Source organism: Engystomops pustulosus, chromosome 2 (assembly GCF_040894005.1).
Source record: "Engystomops pustulosus chromosome 2, aEngPut4.maternal, whole genome shotgun sequence".
Lineage (NCBI taxonomy): Eukaryota > Metazoa > Chordata > Amphibia > Anura > Leptodactylidae > Engystomops > Engystomops pustulosus.
The window spans coordinates 73,730,130-73,752,385 of record NC_092412.1 but is presented as its reverse complement, the minus strand read 5'-3'; positions in this window follow the sequence as shown (position 1 = coordinate 73,752,385).

The window sequence follows — 22,256 nt, the reverse complement described above, 5'->3', positions numbered from 1 at the left end:
CATATCTCACCTGGCCGTTCCACAACAAAAGAGGGCAAAAAAGAATTTGCTCTGAGGGACAGTATTTTGATGAAGAAATTGAGCCGACTAACCGTATGCCCATGAAGTAGCTCAAACACCAGGGTATTACTAGGGTATTTTGTAGGCAGTTTTGCCACAAGTATTTGACTAATTTATGCTTTTTGATCTTGGGTAGCCATGAATTTTTTCTGCTATGCTTGTTCTACTTTTTAATTGTGCTTATTTATTCATTTGATGTTAATAAAGTTTGGTAATTATTTTGTAATTTTCTGCGCATTTATTTATTGTGAATTTTTATATATTTGAGAACTTGGCAAAGGGGCTTTATTGCTCTCTGAGTCGCTTTATATATGTTTTCAAGGCTAATGGTATGGGAGTACAATGTACTAATATGGTACATTCCCATTATTAAATGTACTTAACTTTTGCTACTTTGTTGGCCAAATTCAAAATGTGTGACTGCTACAAGCAGCCAAAACTTCCATTTGTTTAGCAATTATACTTGCCTGATTGCACACAGGACCCCCATCTTTAATAAAAATGTCTAATGTAATGGAAAACTCCAAATTATGGTGCATATCCTTGTTGCCATGCCATAAAATTAACATACTGCTTTTTTATTTTTGATCATTTCCCCATTGTGTGTGAAAGAAGACTAACAGTATAATATTTTTAACTGTGCTGCCCTTCAGCATTCCGCTTTGTTATTTCACAACAGAAGAATAAATCGTTTTCTCTGTTGTTGAGTAATTAATGGATTTAGTTTCCTTATACATCTTTGTTTCGTTTCTATATGAATTGTGTTTTGTGTTTCAGTATCATTCAGAACGGTAAAATATGTAAGTTAGTTAAAAACGTCTGAATTATTTACATAATGGATAAAATGTTTTACAGAGTACATTTTGCTTTAGCTGTTGATGTAATATTACTTTGGTTAATCTGATTTGATACATAAAGGGGTGTAATTCATGTGCAATTATTAAAGATGAATAGGGATTAAATGCAATCATAAGAAGATATTTCCAGTGATATAATAAAGCTTTGCCATATAACTTCATACAAATCTTAAAAATTCTTTTCAGTGGCAAGTTCCGAGGAAGAAAAAATAATAAGGTCTCACGGGGCTAAGTAAAAGCAACACATTGCTCTTGTGAATTACCTTGACACTTTCCTTTTCTACTTGTTTCACAAATCTTCTTTTATCACATAAATAAATTTACTCCATTGTCAACGGTTGGCCAAAAACTTTTTCTTTTTGGATTTTTTATAACTTATTTAGACTTTTATGAAATTATTTATTTTTCTTACCTAGGTTATTTATGCACATTTTGCACACAAAAGAGAATATCTTACAGAGAATTAAATCCTTCTGCAACATTGATATATTATTTCTTAGGATTAAAGAAATTGCTATGTATTTAACTAACACTAAACAAATAAATTATGGTATTCAATGTATATATATATATATATATATATATATATATATATATACACTCACCGGCCACTTTATTAGGTACACCATGCTAGTAACGGGTTGGACCCCCTTTTGCCTTCAGAACTGCCTCAATTCTTCGTGGCATAGATTCAACAAGGTGCTGGAAGCATTCCTCAGAGATTTTGGTCCATATTGACATGATGGCATCACACAATTGCCGCAGATTTGTCGTCTGCACATCCATAATGCGAATCTCCCGTTCCACCTCATCCCAAAGATGCTCTATTGGATTGAGATCTGGTGACTGTGGAGGCCATTTGAGTACAGTGAACTCATTGTCATGTTCAAGAAACCAGTCTGAGATGATTCCAGCTTCATGACATGGCGCATTATCCTGCTGAAAGTAGCCATCAGATGTTGGGTACATTGTGGTCATAAAGGGATGGACATGGTCAGCAACAATACTCAGGTAGGCTGTGGCATTGCAACGATGCTCAATTGGTACCAAGGGGCCCAAAGAGTGCCAAGAAAATATTCCCCACACCATGACACCACCACCACCAGCCTGAACTGTTGATACAAGGCAGGATGGATCCATGCTTTCTTGTTGTTGACGCCAAATTCTGACCCTACCATCCGAATGTCGCAGCAGAAATCGAGACTCATCAGACCAGACAATGTTTTTCCAATCTTCTACTGTCCAATTTCGATGAGCTTGTGCAAATTGTAGCCTCAGTTTCCTGTTCTTAGCTGAAAGGAGTGGCACCTGGTGTGGTCTTCTGCTGCTGTAGCCCATCTGCCTCAAAGTTCGACGTACTGTGCATTCAGAGATGCTCTTCTGCCTACCTTGGTTGTAACGGGTGGTGATTTGAGTCACTGTTGCCTTTCTATCAGCTCGAAACAGTCTGCCCATTCTCCTCTGACCTCTGGCATCAACAAGGCATTTCCGCCCACAGAACTGCCGTTCACTGGATGTTTTTTCTTTTTCGGACCATTCTCTGTAAACCCTAGAGATGGTTGTGCGTGAAAATCCCAGTAGATCAGCAGTTTCTGAAATACTCAGACCAGCCCTTCTGGCACCAACAACCATGCCACGTTCAAAGGCACTCAAATCACCTTTCTTCCCCATACTGATGCGTGGTTTGAACTGCAGGAGATTGTCTTGACCATGTCTACATGCCTAAATGCACGGAGTTGCCACCATGTGCTTGGCTGATTAGAAATTAAGTGTTAACGAGCTGTTGGACAGGTGTACCTAATAAAGTGGCCGGTGAGTGTATATATATATATATATATATATATATATATATATATATATATATTCTAATAATATGATATAATAAAATATAAACTATACTAATGAGCCAGAAGGGCTCTGTTGGGTGTTATCAGAAACCCTCACCCTCAGTGCTGCAGTTTCACGGGCTGTTAAAATTTGCAGAACAGGTCTCCCCTCCTCTCCTGTTCTGCCCCTTCCATGCTTTGGCTTCATAGGATCATTTACCTCCTCCCGCTGTGTGCTGAAACTTACTATGTTGCTCTGAGACTACAGCAGGTAGAGGGATTGGGACACGCTGAAAGAAGCAGTCTGTGAAGACAGAACTGAGGGGCTCTGATAATGCCCCCAATGGCCTTTCTGGCTCATAAGCATAGTTTTAAAAGTTAATTTGATCTGACACAGGCATCATAATGATGCAGTTATGTTCTTTATTATTTAGTACCCAGGTGGACAAAGCCGCTGGTTGTCACAAGATAGTTATAATTTGTATATTTTTACTTATCATTGACTTTTAAATCAAATGGAGGAGGGACTGAATTTAGGCTTACCGTATATTCCGGCGTATAAGACGACCTGGTGTATAAGACGACCCCCCTACTTTCCTGTTTAAAATATAGAGTTTAAGATATATTCGCCGTATAAGACTACCCCTTTTCCAACGCATACAGTAGTATACAGCACAGCCCCCAGTAGTATACAGCACAGCCCCCAGTAGTATACAGCACAGCCCCCAGTAGTATACAGAACAGCCCCCAGTAGTATACAGCACAGCCCCCAGTAGTATACAGCACTGCCCCCAGTAGTATACAGCACAGCCCCCAGTAGTATACAGCACAGCCCCCAGTAGTATACAGCACAGCCCCCAGTAGTATACAGCACTGCCCCCAGTAGTATACAGCACAGCCCCCAGTAGTATACAGCCCAGCCCAGCATTAAAAAAAAATAAATAAACTTATATACTCACCCCGATGCTCCCCCGATGTCCGCGCCGTCTTCTTTCTTCTGCCGGGCGCCGCCATTGATCTTCCCCGGCAGGCGCCTAGTATGACGCGCCGCTGCTGACGTCATACTAGGCGCCGACCCGGGGAAAGACATGGCGGCGCCCAGCAGAAGAAAGCGGAAGACGGCGCGGAAGACTGAAGACAGCACAGCGCGGACATCGGGGCCAACGGAGGGTGAGTATGCGCCCTGATGCCTTTTTGAGGCTGCCGGCAGCTTTTTGAGGCTGCCGGCAGCCATCGCTGTGCAAACACCCGCGATCGGTGCTAGCACCGATCGCGGGTGTTACCGCTAAGCCTTTGCTGCAATATGCAGCAAAGACTTACCGGCTATGGAGAGAGCTCAACCCGTGAGCCCTCTCCATGCACCGGGACCCGCCGTATAAGACGATTACCGGCGTATAAGACGACCCCAGAGAAGACAGAAGATTTTTCTGTCTTCAAAAGTCGTCTTATACGCCGGTATATACGGTAATATATTTTAATGGAGGAATCATTAAATTCATTTTAATGAAGGGGCCCAGTAAAATATTAATGAAGAAAGCACTGAATTAATTTTGTTTGAGGTTTTACTAAATAAAATTTGATCACATCACTTCTGCTCATTACTTTCCCTTTGTCATTTCTCATTATTACACATAACTTAGTTTGTGTTCTGGTACAAGGTGAGAATTTCACAATTTTTACAAATGTATTTGGTCTCATAACAAGTTATAACCATGACACACACAGCTGATTGGGTTCCACAACAAACACAGCAATATTATGCCACACCCTCACCATTCTACCATACTCCTTCAAACGCCATACTCCTCTGTGTGAACTGAGTTGGGCACTAAAATTAGTAGCAGCACCTTGGAGCAATATCCAAGCAATGTGCTTTAGTTGATAGCATGTTACAAAGTACATGAACCAGGGATAAATCTGGATAAGCAGCACATAGGTCCTGCTGCAAATTCCAAACCGCGAAATTTAAAAATGAAATTGTGTCGCAAGATCAAGCACTTACATGCACCAGGAAAAAGAAAGTGAACTCTGGCGGACCTTAGCGGGGAAGCGACACATGAAGGAAATTGGACGCACGACGTTCGTGAATCGCGGCAGACCCGAATCCTCGTCGGACAATGAACAGGTAGGTAAATCTGCCCCAATGGGGCACATTTACTAAGGACTTTGCCCCACACTTTTGTCGGACTGTGCACGTTCTTCTAGGCTAAAACAGCTTGCACAGGTATTTAAGAATTGTGTGCGCTGCTATTATGTTGCACGCGACCCTTTTGTGGCGCGGCTGCGCTGGCTTTAGAAGACGTGCCGTTGGTATCCATTTCCGTACTGATAACCATATTTAACTTGCAAATTGTGTCGCAAACAGTATGTGCACCACAAAAAAGATGGTGAACTCTGTTGGGCCAGTTCAAGGAAGCGACAGATTCATGATTTTGCACTCAGCATTATACACAGAAAATAGCACTTTTAGTGCATTTTCTGAATTTCATAGTAAATGTGCCCCAATATGTTGCTAATGGTGTTCATTAAGGTGCGACAAATATTGCATTATATTGCAACAATTTATATCCTTGAACCTCAGGTTCCATTTTTCATCACATAATACAGAAGCATAACCATCATAACCATAAGGCTATCAACCTTAAATTTCTTGGAATTCCATCTTCTGAGATATTTGTATATATTTAACTGTTAAATTTGAAAATAATAAAATGCAGTTAATCTACTGTCTTCATCTATTGCTACAAAACTTCAACTGCTTCAGCACTGAATATCACTCTTATGCTAACATAATCACAATTTTACACTTAATGGAAGCTGTCATAAACCAATCCCGTCCGATCGCTTCACACATATGCTTTGAAGAGATACAGTTCAGAATATAAATGCCTCATATATCTTTGGATGAAAGCTTTCTCTTACATTGAGTCTTCAAAACAAAAACCCTTAACAAACTGATGATACAATGTGAAAAAAGCGACCATACTATTAGAGAAAAATCTTTCCCTGCTTGGCATAATTATCGTTAATGAGAGAAAAAATGTTTAAATCCTAATAAATCAAACTGGATTGACTGACCATGCATCCAAATTGCTGCATTATTCACAGCGGAATTACTCCATAGATTAACTGCAAATTGGCCTCTAAATTAAATTTAGGATTTCATTTTTCATAACTTCTGTGTTATGACAGATGAGGAAAGTCTGTGATATAAATGGCAGTGATGACCCAAAGTTTTTTTATTCAACCTTAGGATAAAACTGAACTATCTCAGTTCACAGTGATATTAGCTCAATTTAGTTTGGCAAGCATAATAAACACTATTATAAATTGGCATACTGGGTAACACATTTTCTTCTATCTCATATAGGACTGCAGCGAAATGGATTTCTCACCACATTAATGCTGACAGACATTGACTTTACTATGAGAGAATGAATATATTACATTTTAGTTTGCTGCAAGGAATATAACATTGGGGCACATTTACTTAGAATGGTTCACATTGCCCTGAGTGTGGCTTGCCCGTGTATAATGCAGGGTGCGTCAGATTCATGATTTCCCTGAGCTGCCCGACAGTGTGCACAATTTTTTTCCTGATCTATCTTTAACATGGGACGTTCGACACACATCTGTTGGACTTGCATGTTAAATCTGGCGCACGGCCCGACTGAGCATTGTAACATCCACTAATTTGTGTTGCATGATGACTAGTGCAGCTGGCACACAAAACGGTTATGTGTGACACATTTGTGGTGCAGAAACTTCTTAAATACCTGTGCAATCTGTTTGCACTAGAAGTGTGACCTATGCTCTCATGTGTCTGTGTGCACCTTAAACCTCAATAACCAGCAGTGGCGTAACTAGAAGAGGCTGGGCCCCATAGCAGATCACAGCATGGGGCCCCCTTCCCCTTAAAAAAATATATAAATATATTTGTAAAATGACGCACATTTATATATCACACTAAATATATATATATATACACGCATACCTACATTATATTCACACACATAAAGTATATACACATCAATACATTTACACGTACATTAAATACACATTATATAAACACATTATGTATAGCACATATACATTATAAATACAGAGGTAGATTAATACACCGGCCACCATGCCCCTCTGTGCCCCCTCCACAACATGTGGCATATTCACAGTTTTAATAGCAAATTCTTGCATTGCGCAAAACTGGCATAGAAGCTATTATAAATCTTCCCCATATAGTATGTATACATAATATAGTTAGACATGCAAACCCTATTTATATTTACATTATATTTATTACTGTCTGTGTGTGTGTATATATACATACAGTGATAAACACACCATATTCACACATAGTGCATACATAGAAATATAGCATAGGCACGCATATGTATATGCACACTATGCATCATATACACACACATACAGCATAAACAGACATACATACAGTATATACACACCATAGACACATACATATATTATATACACACCATACATCATATACACACGCATATACAGTATATACACACACCATACACACTTAAATATAGTATATACACACCATACATCATATACGTACGCAGATACAGCATATACAGACATACATACAGTATATACACACCATACATCATATACACACACATATACAGACCATACACACATAAATATAGTATTTACACACCATACATAATATACACACACATTTACAGCATATACACTCATACAGCATACACATAAACACACACACATATATATTTATATACTTACCAGAAGATGTATCTTCTCTGCAGCCTCCTGACTGATCGATGATCACTTTTCAGGATCTTCCTTCTTCTGGGGCCTGGTCTGCCTGTGCTGCGCGCTGTGTGGCTGTCGTTCCTCCGGGCCCTGTCGGCTCAGCAGCGCTATAATTAGATGCTACAGCAGGGAGCAGCCTGGGCCTTGCTGCTGCTGTGCGGGCACTGGGGGACACAGTGGGAATCGCGCGGGCCCGTACCCTGGGGCGGAGGAGCGCCGTCTGCGTGAACTCCAGCGTCCGGACCGCCCCGCGGACCTGTGCCTCCTCTGCTGCTCCCTGCAGTACAATGTATGCAGCGGCGCGGAGACCCGAACCCGCACTCCCTTCTTCTGGTGGATCTTTTAAATGAAGATGCACCACAGTCTGGGCCCGGGAGCACGGGCCCATGGACCTCACGGGCCCCGTAGCAACCGCTACGGCTGCTACGGCGGTAGTTACGCCACTGATAACCAGACAAAGAGACAGTTATCTAGTTCCCAGACACTCGCAGTCAACATGAGTGCCTAGTTCCTTTATTCAGTGCGTCTTATAATAAGCATAAGCCTATCATGGTTTCCCACATCACAGCACAGCAGATATTGTCCAATCACCAGAGTTTATAAGTTCCTAGGGTGCTGTCCTTTGGGAACTCCCAGTACACTCGATGGAGTGGGCCATTCTCCTCTTATCATGCACAAAACAATTCTTAGTGCGTAGCATCTTAAATGTTCTTTACTTCTCTATTTCTGCACCTACAGGCCAAGGTGAGAATATGTGGGTTTCATGAATATGAAATGGCATCCTGTCATCTTGTCAACTGTAGCAATTTGAGCAACGTTCTTTGAACAAATGACAAAATAAAATAAGTAACAAAGAAAAATGTTTTTTACCATTTTAAGTAAGCCAAGCATATAAGCTTCACTAGAGTGCCCCTGGTTTATTATGCTGGTTTATTATGCTTGCTTTTGATGGTAGATTTTCTTTAAAGACTCATATACAGTTGATTTCTATGTTGATGTTGGTCACCCTAGACTGAACTGTGCCCCCTAATTTTAGTGGTAGGAGATGTCCTAGGGAGCTTCCTACCTGGTCTAACCTTTATCCCTTCCCAGATGTAATCCAATATGTATGCAATATATATTAGGGTTAATATGTTTGTGTCACATTAGGGACACTTCATGTCATTTTTAATATTTTAAAGTACTGCATCAATGGCATAATTTGAGTTATTAGAGATATGCTGCTATTTTACAGGTAACTACAGTTAAAGGGGTATTCTCGTCTGGGCATTCACTTTCAGTTTCATTAACCCCTTAAGGATGCAGGGTTTTTCGGCTCATTTCTCGCTCTTCAACTTCAAAAATCCATAACTTTTTCATTTTTACGTGTACAGACCTGTGTGAGGGCTTATTTTGTGCGTAACAAATTTTACTTTCCCGTAATGTTATTTATTTTAACATGCCGTGTACCGCGAAGCTGAAAAAAAATTCCAAATGTGGAAAAATTGAAAAAAAAACGCACGTGCGTCACGTTCTTGTGGGCTCAGTTTTTACGACTTTCACTCTTCGCTCCAAATAACACACCTACGTTATTCTTTGGTTCGGTGCGATCGCGGTGCTACCAAATTTATATAGGTTTTATTGTGTTTTAATACTTTTTCAAAAATTAAACGAATGTGTACAAAAAAGAAAAAAAAATTTTGCCATCTTCTGATGCTAATAACTTTTTCATACTTTGGCGCACAGAGCTGTGTGAGGGGTCATTTTTTGCGAAATGAGGCGACGTTTTCATTGCTACCATTTTGAGGTCTGTGCGACATTATGATCATTTTTTATTTAATTTTTTATGTTATGTAAAAAGGTGTAAAAGTCGCATTTCGGACGTTTGGGCGCCATTTCCCGTCTCGGAGGTCACCGCCGCCCGTAACCGTTTTTATATTTTGATAGATCGGGCATTTTGGGACACGGCGATACCTAATATGTTTGTGAATTTTACTGTTTATTATGTTTTATATCCGTTCTAGGGAAAGGGGGATGATTTGAACTTTTAATATTTTATTAATTTTTTTTATTTTTTAAACTTTTTTTTTTATTTTTTTTTTTCACTACCTTTTAGACCATCTAGGGTACATTAACCCTAGATGGTCAGATCGCTGCTACCATATACTGCAATACTTCTGTATTGCAATATATGGCATTTTTGCAGCACATTCATTACAATGAGCCACTGGCTCATTGTAACGAATCTGCAGCTGCCAGATAGCCTCGTGTCAAAAGAAGACACGAGGCTACCATGGCAACCGATCGCCGCCCCCCGATGACGTTCGGGGGCGTGGTGATCGAAAAAAAGATGGCGGTGCCCGCGCGCCGCCGTCTTTTAAATGCGGCCGGCGACTTTGCCGGCGGCAACGGGGGGGTTAATAGCCGCGATCGGTGCTAGCACCGACCGCGGTTATTAGCGGTGGGGGTTTTATGCATTATGCAAAAACCCCCACCTTTGTATGAAGAGGACTCAGCCCGTGAGCCCTCTTCATACATCCCTTAAACCTCTGCGCCGGAGAGCTACGGTGCAGAGCGTTAAGGGGTTAATCTGCCAGAGCCAGGAAGTCTTTGCTGTATACAGGTTATATAGGTTCTAGCACCGATCGCGGGTGCATTCCTGATGATCGCCGCGGGCAACGTTGCTCGTGGCTTCAAGATGGCGCCGCCATCTTGCCGCGGAGCGTCGCTCCCCGTGACATCATCGGGGAACGGCAATCCGTTTCCATGACAGCTTCGGGTCTCACAAAGACCCGAAGCTGTCTCGTTTTGACCCATTCATTACTATGTGCTAATTGAACATGGTAAGAAATGAGGAGGTCAGTTGGCAGTTGCAGTATGGCAGTATATGATAGGATCGATCAGACAACCTAGGGAGTCTGAAAAATAGTAAAAGAAAAATAAAAAAAAGTTTAAAAAAAAATTATAATAAAAAAAAATAAAAATTCAAATCACGCCCTTTCCCTAGAACTGATATAAATATAAATAAACAGTAAAAATCATAAACACATTAGGTATCACCGCATCTGAAAATGCCAGATCTATCAAAATTTAATAACGTTTTTTCACTGCGTTTTAACCCGTAACGGAAAATAGCGCCCAAAATAAAAAATGGCCTTTTTTTGCCATTTTGAAAAATATAAAAAAATTAATAAAAAGTGATCAAAAGATCGCACAGTCCTAAACATTATAGCTATGAAAATGCCATCAAAAGTCGAAAAAAAATGACACCACCCACAGCTCCATACACCAAAGTATGAAAAAGTTATTGGCGCCAGAAGATGGCAAAATAAAAATAAAAAAATTTTGTACAGGAGTTTTTAATTTTTTTAAATGTATAAAACATTATAAAAACTATACAAATTTGGTATCCACGTAATCGTACCAACCTAAAGAATAAAGTGGACATGTGGGGCGTAAAATCCAAGCCCACAAGAAAACATTGCAAATGTGTTTTTTTGCCATTTTCACTGCATTTGGAATTTTTTTCCAGGCACGGCATGGAATATTAAATAGTGTCACTATGAAGTGCAATTCTTTATGCAGAAAAAAGCCATCACATAGCTCTTTATGTGGAAAAATTAAAAAGTTATAGATTTTTGAATGTGGTGAGTGAAAAATAGAAGTGAAAAAACTAAAAAGGGCCAGGTCATTAAGGGGTTAAAAAAATTACCTGTGTAAAGATCATTTCTCATATATGAAGTCATATGTCCCTTAGAAACAAGGCTGTGTCCTTGGATACGACCACCTCTGCTGGAGTGATTGCATAAACAAACTAAAAGTTTCTCATTATTAAATGTCTGAGGAGTTACTGCAGGTCCCACAGCCATCCTGTAGTAATGAACACTGAATCCAGGAGGTCAGGTCAGGACTCAGGACAATAGCACATGTCTGGCCACTGCTGCCAGAGTGTGGGGTGGTCGTATCCGAGGAAGCTATCTCGGGACCAAATGGCTACATTTATGAGAAATTATCTTCACACAGGAACATTTTTTTAATAACATCCAATAGAAGAAATGTTTACATAAGGCAAATGAATTAAATTAAATGTAAATGCCCAGATGGGAATGCCCCTTTAACTGGAAACTCTGTACAGACCTGCATTTGATAAAAAATGAAGGGTGGAGAAGAAGTGAATGCCAATTATTAATGAAGACATTAGAGTGAGTCACTAGCTTTCATTTTTGTTGTGTATTCTGAACCTAGCAGCATATCTGAAAGCATCTTTTGTACTACTCGATATTCATTTTTGCAACACTTTTGTGCCTCTTCCTACAAAATTCAATATTGAATGGATCCTGGATACCATTAATACATATTGCCATATTGGATTCAGTAAAATTAAATTAGAAAATAAAGCTTCAGTTAATTAGAAATATTGTTTTTGTTTTGTTAGCCTAAACTGACCATCTATGTAAAATTCAATCTTGGTCATTAAATAATGTGATGTCTATAGGAGCTGCTAAACAGCCCCCACAATTTCCCAAGGACTTGTAGACAAGGCAGGTGGATTATAACCGGCTTATTCGCTTGATTGTTCTGGAGATAATAAGAGTCAGAAATGTCAAACAGCTGTTCCCCTCATGCCATTAAAATATCGAAACCAAATCAAAACACAAATGTTATGACCAGAGATCCATTCATTTGTGACTATGTAATTGCTCATACAGTAAATATTACTTTGCATTTCATACTCACATCATAACACCAAATGCTGCATCCAAGGAGATATATATTGTTCATAATGTCAAAATGTGTCATGTTATTTGCCCTTATGTTATAGTGTGACATTAATATGCTTTAGGTCCTTTACTATAGCTGTTATAGTATTATTATTATTATTATTATTTATAGGAAACAAGATTTTTATTCCTGACTTAGACCTAACTGTATGGGTCAAGGTAATGGTGATTTTTCTGAATGATATAGTCAAAAATAGTAGAATAATCCCCTTCATCGGGTCTACTCAATGCATATAGGTTATTAAGAAGTGTTATTGTCAGGCTAGAGGGTTGTGGATCCTCTGGACCACTGCAGACGATGACTCAAGCCACTACATGAAACCGAAGTCTAAGTGGTACTCGGTTTTCACCAGAGCCCGCCGCAAAGCGGGATAGACAAGCTGCGGCGTGGTACCACCAGGTCGTTCCTCTGGCATGTCTGCAGTGACAGCCAAGGTTGAGGTACAGGAACAGTCAATCTCGAGGTCAGGTCCAGGCACAAGGTCAGGGCAAGCAGCAGAGATGCAACGTCAGAGTCCAATCCGAGGTCAGCAACAGGAGGTCCAAGCAGAGGGGCACGGGAACACAGCACACAGGACAGCAGCACGGAGGAACACTGGTACACAGGACAGAAACGTGGAGGAGCTCAGGTAACACAGGAACACGGAGGGACTCAGGAACGCAGGAGACACAGGAACGTGGGAGACAAAGGAACTCAGGAGGGGAGCAAGCCGGGACAGGTGAGACGTGCTGGCGGTGCTCTGGCGGGGGCAGACCAGCACGGGTGAGACCGCAACTCGCAATATGGGTCGCGGGACCACCTGTGACAGTTATCTTCTCTAATATTAAAATCATGTCTTTTGTTTCAAACCATGGGCTCTTACAAAATGAAAAGTTTCAAGTTTTTCAATTCTCAGAATGGGAGGGGGCATTTATGATGCATTTTAGGCCACTTTTCTGGTATGTAAAGCCAAGGACTGAGGACTTTTGCCACTTCACACCCATGTTACTCCCTGTGACTTTGGCTTGTGTATTATACTGGTGCAGGTTATAGGTTAAATATATGAAAGGCCAGACCTGGCCTAAATTTTACTAGTAGATTTCTTAGTAATTCTGGCATGTCATGTACCAGAGCGGATGTGCACAATGTACTAGTCTTAATAGACTCCAGAATAAGTCAAAAGGAGGCATATCTGTTATTTATGCAGATCTGACATTAAAGGGTATTTCTAACTGGACATTCACATTAAGTGTAACTCATCTGTTATATACATATGTTTCAAATTACACACAGGACAGTTATATTGAACTATAAATCTGGTGTAGTGTAAGACTGTCAAGTTGTACTTTGCTCCGTCAATTAGATGGTCTTGTTTTCCTCAGTTTGTTATACTAGTGCCGAAAAATGGTCTAAAACCCTTAATAAAAGTAGTGCATGGCATTTCATACAGCTTTTTGGTGCATTGATGCTCTGTGCCTTAATCTTGTTTTGATGTTTTGGTATTTTGGTGATGTATATGTTGACATCTTTCCCATGAGTGATGTGCAATAACTTTGAGATCAGGTAAAACTTGATATTATTCCTCTTATAAATTTATATCCTGTATGTCTACCTATTGCCTCCTGACAAAGCCATTCAGATGTTCGTCTTTCTGTGCCCCCATCCATCATCCTGTATTGGCCATTATTTACGATTATTTTCTACTTCTACGATTTTATTTACTGACCTCTGTATTCTCCCTGAGGCATCTATTTCTAGTTTAATATAGTCCTAGTTTATTTAGTTATTGAAGTGTGTAAAGGTGGTTATCATGAATTTGTGTTTATATATGGTGCATTACACTATTATTTTAATAATAGTACTTCATTTGCCTTCATAACTTATGTAGGGTTCTAATATGATGATTGAAATATATATTTGTACTTTGGTATGTGTTGACATACTAAGCTGTAGATTTTGCTATTCTTTCCCATTATGTTTGGGTATGTGGGAGATTTGCAGCCTTTCTGGGTTGAAGTAGCAAAACAAAGATAGCTCCGACAAACATAGAACAAAATGGGGGACATGTATCAAACTTTTGACTTTTCATGGTGCTTGTGTCTCTTTTCAAAGTTCGCCATTGTCTAGTTTTCTGCAGTGTTCCCTGAGTTATCACATGAATCCGGATGTGAAAGTAAAAAAAAAGTATAACATGTTTGTGAAAATCTATGTCAGCCCCTGACCGGGCATAGAAATTAGCTCGGAACTGATTGTAATTTTTGTTTTAAAAAGTTGCAAATGAACTAAAGACCAAACGCCACATGTAAGGAAAAACCACTAACATCTGACCAACAGAAAAGATTTGAAAACTCCCAAAAAAACAGACGAAGCCAGACTTGTGGGGAACATGTACTTTTGTCTTGCCTTTTTTGTTGCGCCTTTCTATGGTGCATGTGCTCATTTGTGACATGTGCCTAAGACAGTTTCCCTTCAGTTAGCCTCTGTAGTTTTCTGCAGTGTTCCCTGAGTTATAACCTGAATCCAGATGTGAAAGTTGAGACTTTTTTAAAAAAAAGTTGCAAAAACCACTAATTTTGCGCCAGAATTATCACAAGCTATCACCATCTATGATAAGTTAAGCTCTTGCCTCTTATTAATCACTTTAACACAGTTCAGGCACAATTTTGGCGCAGTTTAAGTTAGATTTGGGCACTTACATGTGATTATCCTACAAAATCCTCTTTGCTTCTCCCACATCCCAGAATGAAGATCACTCTCACAGCAGAGCCCAGGTGTGTGACACACAGCACCCAGTGATCGCCTCAGCAGTGGCTTCTCCTGGAGGGGATCCCCCAGTGCTGGTCTCCTGCTGCCCCCCTGTAATTCTGGCCAGTATCCTCCTCAGACACAAGTGTGATCCTCCTGCTACAAGGCTGACACTTGTCTGTACTATCTGCAAAATTCAGCAAACTTCTCTTCTGTCCTGAGCTCAGGATTTTGCAGAATGTTTTGTAAATAAATATATAAAAATAGAGTCTGCAGGTCCTGTCTGCAGTATCTGTATTATCTGTACTAGTGTCTGCTGAGCTCTGCTGCTGGAGATGAGTTGCTCTGTACAAGAGCTCAGTGTTACTTCTCAGTTAACGCCACCTTTGGGATAGAGTGTTTTTGCGCCCGTTTTTTCGTCTGAATGAAAAGTCGCAAGTGATGAATATCATTAGGCACAACAAAACATCTGGATTGGTAGGATAGATGAGGGAAACCTGGTTATTTTTGCTGCGTGTCTAGTTTGGCGTTTAATCGCAAAAATGGTGCAAAATGGTGCGCCAGTATGAATAGGCGCAAAAACTACAGAAAAAACGAGTGATAAATGTGGCCCTTTGTTTTCTAAAGTTGCAAATTCCCAAACAACCAAACGCCACATGTATCAATAAGGAAAAACTGCTAAGATAGATCTCACTGGCAGAAAAGCCAAAAAAAATCCAAAAAACAGACGGACAAAGCCAGACTTATGATACATGTGCCCCAATGACAGGATTAGCAAGACTTTACAGAGAGATTTACAAACTAAGTGTAAAACGGTCTTCTAGTTGGATGTGACAATATTTATTTAGTCTAGTAAGTATTTAAGGTGAGGGTTCTATTCTTTTTTTGTAGAAGTTCATGTGTTTCCTATAGGACAGTGATAGACCCCATGAGACATCTGTTGTATGCTTGGAAAATATGGTCATATATCACATGGATCAATGTATTATCACTAGAGATGAGCGAGTATACTCGTCCGAGCTTGATGCTCGTTCGAGTATTAAGGTACTCGAAACGGCTCGTTGCTCGGACGAGTATTTCCCCTGCTCGAGATCGAGCATTTAATTAAAAAAACACAGTGAAGAACAATGAAGAATAGAATAAAAACAGTGAACACAGTGAACACAGGATCATTTAAGTGAAAAAGACAGTGAAGAACACAGTGAAGAATAGATTACAGATGTTCGGCACATCTGCTTACTTGTCGGAAGATACGCGCGGAACGGCAGCAGGGAGACATCAAGCAGCACGGGGAGACATCGGGCAGTACGGGGGAGACATCGGGCAGCGGGGAGACATCGAACAGCACGGGGGAGACATCGGGCAGCACGGGGGAGACATCGGGCAGCACGGGGAGACATCGGGCAGCACGGGGGAGACATCGGGCAGCACGGGGGAGACATCGGGCAGCACGGGGGAGACATCGGGCAGCGAGGGGAGACATCGGGCAGCACGGGGGAGACATCGGGCAGCACGGGGGAGACATCGGGCAGCACGGGGGAGACATCGGGCAGCACGGGGGAGACATCGGGCAGCACGGGGGAGACATCGGGCAGCACGGGGGAGACATCAGGCAGCACGGGGAGACATCGGGCAGCACGGGGAGACATCGGGCAGCACGGGGGAGACATCGGTCAGCACGGGGGAGACATCGGGCAGCACGGGGAGACTTCAGTGGAAGAAGAGGAGCGGATCCCGGGACAGCGTATCACCCCGACAAGTAAGCAGATGTGCCGAACATCTGTAATCTATTCTTCACTGTGTTTTTCACTGCGTTTTTCACTTAAATGATCCTGTGTTCACTGTTTTTATTCTATTCTTCACTGTTCTTCACATCTGTTAACTTGTCGGGAGATAATATACGCGCGGAACAGTGAAGAATAGATTGCAGATGTTTGCATACATCTGCTAACTTATCAGAAGACATTCTTTTTCAATTAAATAACACATTTTATTCCTGAACCATGGTCCCTTTGAAAAATGCTCGGGTCTCCCATTGACTTCAATGGGGCTCGTTATTTGAGACTAGCACTCGAGCATCTGGAAAAGTTCGTCTCGAATAACGAGCACCCGAGCATTTTAGTGCTCGCTCATCTCTAATTATCACTAGATCACATTGAATGTGACCTCAATGTTTCATTTTAGGTGACAATTGTAAGAATAATTGTTCTTACGACTTTGGTCCTATATGAGTTGTGCAAAAAATTTGTCACTGCAGTGATTTCACTGTAGCTACTAAATGTAAAGTGTCATTGTAAAAAGCCCAAACTATAATAATGTTTGAAGGACAAGACATATGGAGGCACATTTACTTAAAAGGTCACCTAAGTTCACAGAAAGTGAATTGTCTGACTATAATGCACCGTGCAGCGATTCACCAAGATTGTGTGCCCGGTATCATGCATGTGTTGCTTCCCCGCTCAGGTCTGACAGAGTTTACCATCTTTTTTGTGGTGCATCAAAGTGCTTGGGACTGTCCAAAATCACGCCCCCTAATTTATGTCACATGGAAGCCAGTGCAGCTGCACCACAAAAAGGGTTCCCAGCGCACACTTCTTAAATACCTGTGCAAGTCGTTTTAGCCCCGAAAACGGGCGAGCCCTCTCCATAGACGGTAAGTCTTTGCTGCAATGCTGCCGGTGGCTTCAAAAAGAGGACGTCACGGGGAGCGGCGATCCGTTGCCATGACAGCTTCGGGTCTCACAAAGGCCCGAAGCTGTCTCGTTTTAACCCATTCATTACAATGTGCTAACTGGACATGATAGGCTTAATCAGACAACCTAGGGTTAAAGTACCCTAGGGAGTCTAAAAAACAGTAAAAGTAAAAATAAAAAAAAGTTTTTAAAAAAAATAATAATAAAAAAACCTAAAAATTCAAATCACCCCCTTTCACTAGAACTTATATATATATATATACAGTAAAAATCATAAACACATTAGGTATCGCCGCATCCAAAAATGCCCAATCTATCAAAATATAATAACGGTTTTTTACTGCGTTTAACCCCATAACATAAATAGCACCCAAAGTCGAGAATGCCATTTTGAAAAATATAAAAAAAATAATAAAAAGTGATCAAAAGGTCAGACAGTCCTAATAATTATAGCTATGAAGACGACATCTAAAGTTGCAAAAAAGGCTACCACTCACACAGCTCTGTACACTAAAGTTTGAAAAAGTTATTGGTGCCAGAAAATTACAAAATCAAAAATTTTGTACAGGAGGTTTTAATTTTTGTAAATGTATGAAAACATTATAAAACCTACACAAATTTGATATCCCCGTAATTGTACCGACCCAAAGAATAAAGTAGACCTGTCATTTGGGGCGCACAGGGAAATCTGTAAAATCCAAGCCCACAAGAAAACACAGCAAATGTGTTTTTTCACCATTTTCACTGCATTTGGAAGTTTTTTCCTGCTTTCCAGTACACGGCGGGGAATATTAAATACCGTCACTATGAAGTGCAATTTGTTATGCAGAAAATAAGCCATCAAAGAGCTCTTTATGTGGAAAAATAAAAAAGTTATAGATTTTTGAATGTGGTGAGTGAAAAATGGAAGTGAAAAAACTAAAAAAGGCCAAGTCGTTAAGGGGTTAAGTACCTCAGTCAGACATGAGTGCAGGTGAGTGGCATTGCATTGTTGCCATCATCTTGTTAGCATTCACTGCATGCTGTAAAGGGAAGACCTGTTAAAGGGAAATTTTAGTACATTTAGGTAATACAATTGTATTAAAGTATATATTTCATCAATCAGCCTTCTTAGAAAGCTGAAAAAAGGCAAACAGTATAAGAAGGTATGGAAATTCTAATTACCCCTTTCCCTAGAAAGCATAGAACAAGTAAACAAACTAAATAATAAACATATTAAGTAACTCAATTTACAACAATGCCCCATCTATCAAACTACTGAAAATAATTATTGCATATGGTGAACCATGAAAAAGAAAAAAACACCCAAATGTCTGAATCACTGCATTTTCTCACTCATAAAATTCTAAAGAAAATTATAAAGTTATCTTTTTCCCAGAATAGCATAAATGTAAGTTTCAGCTCGTCCTGCAAACTGCAAAAAAATGACACCTTACTGAGAGTGAGCGCTGCTATATATACTGGGCTCTGCTATGCACACACAAACACACTCAGCCCTGCTATACACACTCACATAAGGAACAAACTGGGCACTGGTATACACAGAAACACACATACAGCACTGCAATTCACACACAAGGAACACACTGGGAGCTAGTATACACAGAAACACACACAGCTCTACTGTACACACAAAGGAACACATTGGGCACTCCTATACACAGAAACACACACACAGGCCTGCTATACACACACACAAGGAACACACTGGGCACTGCTGTACACAGAAGCACACACACAGGCCTGCTATACGCACACACAAGGAACACACTGGGCACTGCTATACACAGAAACACACACACAGGCCTGATATACGCACACACAAGGAACACAACGGACATTGCTATACACAGAAACACACACAGGCCTGCTATACGCACACACAAGGAACACACTGGGCACTGCTATACACAGAAACACACACACAGGCCTGCTATACGCACACAAAAGGAACACACTGGGCACTGCTGTATACAGAAACACACACAGGCCTGCTATACGCACACACAAGGAACACACTGGGCACTGCTGTATACAGAAACACACACACAGGCCTGCTATACGCACACACAAGGAACACACTGGGCACTGCTGTACACAGAAGCACACACACAGGCCTGCTATACGCACACACAAGGAACACACTGGGCACTGCTATACACAGAAACACACACACAGGCCTGATATACGCACACACAAGGAACACAACGGACATTGCTATACACAGAAACACACACAGGCCTGCTATACGCACACACAAGGAACACACTGGGCCCTGCTATACACAGAAACACACACACAGGCCTGCTATACGCACACAAAAGGAACACACTGGGCACTGCTGTATACAGAAACACACACAGGCCTGCTATACGCACACACAAGGAACACACTGGGCACTGCTGTATACAGAAACACACACACAGGCCTGCTATAAGCACACACAAGGAACACACTGGGCACTGCTATACACAGAAACACACAGACAGAAACATCCCCCCTCTTCTTTCCATGACCCAAGTTTTCTGCCCCATTCTTGGCAGCATGAGGACCTTGAGTGATTATCAGTCACATGCTTCTCACATCACTCCAGGTAATAACCATGTCAGGACTCCCAGGAGAGGAGGGAGCAGTGTGAAGGCTCTCCACTCTAAGAAATTGTGTGGAGTGCTATGTCAGTGTTTCACTTGATTTCTATTACATCGGTCTGGAAGGCATGGCAGTGCTGGATCCTCCTGACCGTCGGACTATAAAACACAGGCACTTTTAGCAAGATTTTTTATTTTACCTCAATACATTGCACCATCATACACCACAGTGCTTCACAGATCACTGGGTACATTTACAAATCAAATAAGATAGAAGAAGGCAAAAACATTTTACAGTGACAGAATAGGAATGAGGGAGCTTACAATCTATGAGGATGATGGGGTAACACCGGAGATGATAGTGCTTGTACAATAGCCCAGTCATTCATCAAAAGGGATAAAATATTAAATAAATTATTAGATTGATAATGCTGAACAAAACAATCACAAGCCTGTACTGATATCAACAGAAACCAGGGTGCATCAGTCTGTAGAGAAACCGATTTAATGGTATAAGTGGTAAGGGATTTCAAAGATAGGAGGAGAAATCAGTGGAGGATAGTGACCAGAAAGTGAACATTTCATGTAGTTGCTAAGTGTGATAGGCCTGCCTAAAGAGATGGGGTTTTTTTGCACATCTGAAATGTTGGTAGTTGGGTATTAATCTAATAGTATAAACTAGGATATTCCAGAGAATTGGTGCAGTGTAAAAAGTTATGGGTGCCAGATGATTATTTTATTTATTTTTTTCAAAGACTTACATTTTTTAAAGTTGTTAAAACATGACAAAGTTATGTAAATTTGGTATCTTTTGCATATCCTTTGGCCCACACATTTGTTGCCTGTCATTTGGCCACCACAGTGATGGCCATAAAAACTGGATGTACTGTACTGCAAATTTCGGGTAAAAGTTAGGGGATTTGCTTGAGCCAGGCTCCAGAAGAGTGTGTGTACAAGTATGGAAAGAGTGTCTCTTTGGAAATATTGAGGTGGAGTTGCAGCGTCAGGCCCCAGAGCCTGAGGTGAGATATGGCGTTCAGGGAAAGGAAAAAAACGGGGTCAAATGGATAGACGCGCTACATCCAAATAAGAGTGATATACACCCCCAGCTAAACCCATCCTTTTCATTCCTCCCTAGGCTGGACATTAGGCAGCACAGCTCTGCCACCCACCCGGACAACACCCCCCCCCCCCGCAGGTAACCCCCAATAACATTATATATGAATAATTCACAACATCATCTATCCCTCTACACAGTCTATTCAATTCATCAATTCATCCAATTATTTATATATTTATTTATATATATATATATATATATATATATGCATTCATCTATTTATATATTTATATATCTTATCGCCCTCAGTCAATCCTACCTATTATTTATCATGTATTCATTTATTTATTTAATTGCACTTAATTTATTTATGTATTCAATTGCACTTTGTATGTATTATGTATTATATATTATACATTATATACCGTATATACTCGTGTATAAGCCGAGTTTTTCAGCACAAAAAATGTGCTGAAAAACCTCACTTCGGCTTATACACGAGTCAATTAAAAAAAATAAATTTTAATACTCACCCTCCGGTGCCCGGATCCACCGGCCGCGGCTCCCGATACCCGGCGGCGGCTCCCGAAGTTCAGCACATTAAATAAATAAACTTAGTTCTCACCTTCCGGCGATACTCACCCCCGATCCACGGCGCCGGCTTCCGATCCTCGTTGGTGGCTTTCGATCCCGGCCGCGGATGTCTTCTTTCTTCTTTTGCCGGCGGAGTCGCGTCCATGCGATCTCCCCGCCGGCACTTACTATGATGCAGCGGTGTGACGTCATCAGCGGCGACACCGCCGCATCATAGTGAGCGCCGCCGGGGAGATCGCATGGACGCTCCTCCACCAGCAAGAGAAGACAGAAGACGCTGCCGGGGATCGAGAGCC